This window comes from Rhinopithecus bieti, unplaced genomic scaffold (assembly GCF_001698545.2).
Source record: "Rhinopithecus bieti isolate Rb0 unplaced genomic scaffold, ASM169854v2 scaffold_1853, whole genome shotgun sequence".
Classification (NCBI taxonomy): Eukaryota; Metazoa; Chordata; class Mammalia; order Primates; family Cercopithecidae; genus Rhinopithecus; species Rhinopithecus bieti.
The window spans coordinates 5,237,706-5,243,557 of NW_016804151.1; positions in this window are offsets into that span (position 1 = coordinate 5,237,706).

Here is a 5,852-nt window from a genome sequence, read left to right on the forward strand (position 1 = left end):
TCCGTTCCTCCCCTGAGAAACTGGAAGCACCAATTTGCATCCTGCTTATAGCAGGCGCTCAATGCATGATGGCGATATTAGTATCTCCACCCACATTTTCCCTTGGTCCCAATTTCACCTCCACGTATTTAAATTTTATTTTACCCTGTTGTGCATTTTCTGCAAGCTGCCTCCAATCCTTGAAGGGGTTGTGTGTGTGCATGTGTGTATCCATGCTGGTACATAAAGAAACCAAGAGGCTGGGCGAGGTGGCTCATGCTGGTAATCCCAACATATTGGGAGGCCAAAGTAGGAAGATCGCTTAGCCTAGGAGTTCAAGACCAGCCTGGGCAACATAGGGAGACCCCATCTCTATAAAAAATATAAAATTAGCTGGGTGGGTGGCACATATCCGTAGTCCCAGCTACTTGGGAGGCTGAGGTGGGAGGATCACCTGAGCCTGGGAGGTCGAGGCTGCAGTGAGCCATGATCATGCCACCGCACTCCAGCCTGGGCAAAACCCTATCAAAAACAACAACAAACAACAACAACAACAAACACAAGCATGAAAAGAAAGACACTGTGGAGTCCGTGACTGATGGTAATAATGGGGTAATAATGTGTCGGAGGTGAGATTGGGGGGTGGTCCTCTACTTTCAGGTTCCCGAGGGGCATGCCAGGCCTCTTGCTGGGGCTGCTGTGATGGAATGCCTAGCCTCTGTTTTCAGGAGCTCAGCGCCTGGCAGAGGGGTCAGCCAAGGACGCAGCCCATGACACCAGATGTGGTAAGAATCCCCTGGGGTCAGCCTGGGCGCTCCAATGGAGGGTCCTACAGGCACCTGTCCCTAGCATCACACAGGCTGCAGCATTTCTCTGAACCAAGGGCTCTTAGGTTCACATGGGAACCTCCTCACATGGGAACCTCCTCCCCACTTCTCTCCTTCAAAATCCTTCTCTTCACTTCCTGGCCCTCCCTCATCTCCTCCTTGTCCCCTCAGCAGCCCCACAGCTTTGTGGTGGCCTCTGCCCCGCAGTCTCAGGCCTCCTTGTGGGAGTTTGGGTTTCGCTCCCTCGGGAGACTGTGAGAGCCTCAGAAAGAGGAACTCGGCTCCTCCCCAGAATCCAGCATGGTGCCCCTCAAGTGGGAAGACGCGAAAACGTCCCTCAAAGACTTGACACTCCAATACACATCTGGTCTTGGCCCCAGTGGCAGGAGCCAGCAGCAGGTCTGAGTTTACTCATCTGCAGGGGGGGAATGAGAAAGGAGGGCACACCCCGGCCTGGGAAGATGGGCCATCAGTGAGAGGGTCGCCTCTGAGGCTGCTACTGCTCTCCCCTCCTCCATGGTGACCCTGGGATCTCTCGGAGCAGGTTCAACTGTGTTCCTCAAAAGATATGGCCAACACCTAAATCCCAGTGCCTGTGATGTGACCTTATTTAGAATAGAGTCTTTGCAGATGTAATTAAGGATCTTGAGATGAGATCATCCTGAATTCAGGGTGGGTCTAAATCCAATAGCTGGTTTCCTTATGAGAGATGAAAGCGGGAGATTTGAGACACAGAGAAACATAGAGAAAAAGGCTATGTGAAGTCAGAGGCAGAGATTGGAATGACACCCAGCTACAAGCCCAGGAACACCAAGATTGCTGGCAGCCTCCAGAAGGTGGGAGAAAGACATGGAATAGATTCTCCTTCAGAGCTCCAGAAGGAAGCAGCCCTGCCGACACCTTGATTTCAGACTTCTGGACTCTGAAACTGTGAGAGAATACATTCCTGTCTCTTGAAGCCACCAAGCTTGTGGCAATTTGTTGCAGCAGTGCTAGGAAACGAATGCCACCCCTTTCTCAGTATCTTGGTTCACCTGTCCCCAGCATGATTTTTTGGCAACCTCTTAGAACAATGAGAGGACATCACCCATCCTTGCCCCTCAATTCAAGGACTGTGCTGGGAGATCTCGCCAGCAACACTGCCACCTAAATGCTGGTAACTTCCAGCACACCCCTCCCTGTGCCTCAGTTTCTCCATCTGGATAGTGAAGAGTCGGGTAAGTTGATTTCTAAGGTCCTTTCTATCTTTAAGAGTCCGTGTGACCCCAAACTATAAAGCTACTAGAAGAAAACATGGGGGAAATGCCTTACGACATTGGTCTGGGAAAGGGTCTTTTGGATAAGACCTCATAAGCACAGGCAACAAAAGCAGAAGAAGAAAGTGGGATGACATCAAACTGAAAAACTTCTGCCCAGCAAAGAAAACAATTGGCAGAGTGAGGTACAGAATAGGAGAAAGTAATTTCAAACTATGCATTTGATAAAGGGTTACTCTCCAGAAGATGTAAGGAACTCAAACAACTCAGTAGCAGAAAACTACTCAGGAGACTGAGGAGGGAGGATTGCTTGAGTCCAGGAAGTTGAGGCTACAGTGAGCCATGGTCATGCCACCGCACTCCAGCTTGGGACCCTGTCTCAAAAAACAAAAAACAAATTATTTGATTAAAAATCAAGCAACAGACCTGAATAAACATTTCTCTAAAGAAGAAATGTAAATGACCAACAAGTATATGAAAAAATGTTTAACATCACTTTTTTTTTTTTTTTTTTGAGACAGGATCTGGCTCATCACCCAGGCTAGAGTGCAGTGGTGCAATCTGGACTCACTGCAGCCTCCACCTCTCAGGCTCAAGCCATCCTTCCACCTCAACCTCCTGAGTAGCTGAGACCACAGATGTGTGCCACCATGCCTGACTAATTTTTGTATTTTTTGTAGAGACAGGGTTTCACCATGTCGCCCAGGCTGGTCTCAAACTCCTGAGTTCAAGTGATCTGCCCACCTCAGCCTCCCAAAGGGCTGGGATTGCAGACGTGAGCCATTTCATTTGGCCCTAACATCACTAATCATCAGGAAGATGCAAATCAAAACTACAATGAGATATCATTTTGCCCTAGTTAGAATGGCTATTATCAAAAAGACAAAAAAATAACAAGTGCTGGTGTTGATGTGGAGAAAGGGGAAGAGTCTTACACACTGTTGGTGGGAACGTAAATTTGTATTGCCACTATGGGAAACAGTATGGAGGTTCCTCAAAAAATAAAAAATAGCTTGTAATCCAAGCACTTCGAGAGGCTGAGATGGGAGGATTGCTTGAGCCCAGGAGTTCAAGGTTGTGATGAGCTATGATTACACCACTGCACTCTAGCCTGGACAACAGAGAGAGACCCTATCTCAAAAGAGAAAGAAAAGAACAGAAAGACAAGAAGGAAGGTGGGAGGGAGGGGGGAAGGAAGGAAGGAAGGAAGGAAGGAAGGAAGGAAGGAAGGAAGGAAGGAAAGAAGGAAGGAAGGGAAGGAAGGAAATGAAAAAGGAAAAAGGAAAGGAAAGTACTGTGATCCAGGAAGGAATAGAACTACTATGATCCAGTAATCCCACTACTGGGTATATATCCAAAGGCAATGAAATCAGTATGTCAAAGAGACATCTGCAGTCCTATGTTTATTGCAGGGCTATTCACAATAATCAAGATATGGAATCAGCCTAAGTGTCCATGGTGGATGAGTGAAAAAATGTGGTACATAGAAACAATGGAATACTATTAATCCATGAAAATATGAAATCCTGTCATTTGTGGCAACATGGATGGACTTGGAGGACATTATGTTATGTGAAATAAGCAAGGCACAGAAATTCAAATACTGCGTGATCTTATTCTTATGTAAAATCTAAGAAAATTGTTCTCGCAGAAGTAGAGAGTAAAATAGTGGTTACCAGAAGTAGGGAGCTGGGGGTGAGGAGTTGGGATAGGGAGAGATTAGTTAACAGATACAAAGTTATGGTTAGATAGGAGGTGTTCTATTGCACAGTAGGAGGGCTGTAATTAATAGTATTGTGCCAGGCACAGTGACTCATGCCTGTAATCCCAGCACTTCGGGAGGCTGAGGCAGGAGGATGGTTTGAGCCCAGGAATTCAAGACCAACCTAAGCAACATAGGGAGACCCTGTCTCTACAAAAAATTAAAAGTTAGCTGAGGTGGAGCATGCCTGTAGTCGCAGCTACCTCCCACCTCAGCCTCCTACAATGCTGGGATTACAGGCTTGAGCCACTGCTCCCGGCCTCGCTTTGGGCTTTTCTTTCTTTCTTTTCTTCACTCTGTTGCTCAGGCTGGAGTGCAATGGCTCTATCTTGGCTCACTGCAACCTCCGCCTCCCAGGTTCAAGTGATTCTCCTGCCTCAGCTTCCTAAGTAGGTGGGATTACAGGCGCCTGCCACCAAGCCCGGCTAAATTTTGTATTTTTAGTAGAGATAGGGTTCCACCATGCTGGCCAGGCTGGTCTCAAACTCCCGACCTCAGGTGATCCACACGCCTCAGCCTCCCAAAGTTCTGGGATTACAGGTGTGAGCCACTGTGTCTGGCTCGCGCTGGCTTTTCTAAGCTCTCTCCATTAGTCCTTACAACAACCTTGTGAATTAGGACTCAATACCCCAATTCTGCAAAGGAGGAAATGAAGAAGTTGCGGGGGTTGGCTTCCTTGGGCTGGGCCAGGGATTCTGCAGAAGCGGCAGAGGTATCCCTGTGTGCCGTCCAGCTTGGAGAATGGGGCAGGGTAGGGGCACACTCTTGGTGAGGGTGAGAGATCGCTTACAAGGAACTGAAACATTCAAACTTATTTAAGGGGAAAGGAAAGAGGGAAGAGAGAGAGGGAAGGAGGAAGAAGGGATAAAAGAAAGACGATATGGGGGGATTTATGGGAGGATTCAGGGATCTCTGCCACCGAGAGTCCACTCAGGCCCCCCAGTCCCCATGCCGTCCCAGTCAGCTGCAGATGCTAAATTCTCCTCAGCAGCCTGATCTGGGGGAGGGCACTCTAGGAACACGAGATTGGGCCTGTGATGTTGGGCACGTGACCAGGCAGTGCCCAGAGCTCTGCTGACCGCAGGGGTGACCTCAGTGAGGAGCTGTCCCACTTAGGTCCTCATGCCTGTCTTCTGCCAAGTGAGGGCTCTGGCTCTCGGCTGAGAAGATCTGTGATTCATCCGCTCTCTCTAATTAATAATGACAGCAGCACCGCTTCCCGAGCACTGCACTGTGGCCCTGAGATCAGCGCAGAGCCGGCTGCCTGGGCTCCAATCCCCATGCCACCACTTTCTAGCTCTGTGGCCTGAATGAGTTTCTTAATGTCTCCAAACCTTCATTTCCCATCTGTGAAATCGGGATATTCTAGCTCTCACATACACTTTCGAGGATCAGCCGAGCTCATGCGTCAGTGGAGAGCTGGGGACACAGTAAGCCCTCTTTCTACAGACAGTTTTTGCCATCCTCAGCATCATGGTTCTGTTCATTATTCTTATTCCTACAACACTAGCAACACTGAGGACATATCAAGCACAGTACTAAATGCCTTCTTAACTCGTTAGTCCTCATGGCCCCAGAGAGGAGGAGACTGAGGCTCTGAGAAAGCACTCGGCTGCCCACATCAGACCCCTGGTCCACGGCAGAGCCCTGCCCACCCGCTGAGCTGTGCGACTCCCAGACCTCACTAAGCCAGAGCCCAGCAGTCTTCCACGACAACAGAATCTTCCCACGTTCAGTGGGAGGAAGGAGGAAGTATTTATTGGGCACCTACTGTGTTCTCATGATGAACTTTAAGCTTTACACCTGACATAGGTGGTTGGTCTAATTATTTTCAAGGTGGAGATGAGGAAACTGAGGCAGAGAGGTTCTGTAGCTTACCTACTGCTGCATGGTAGCACCACGCTGCCCACACTGGGCGTCTGGCATCTGACACCAGAGCCAGGAGCTTCCCAGACTGGAGCGCTGTGGTGTGACTGTGTGCGGGTGGGAGTGTATCAGTAGGGGGTCAGTGTTTGTCCCCTCCTTCCT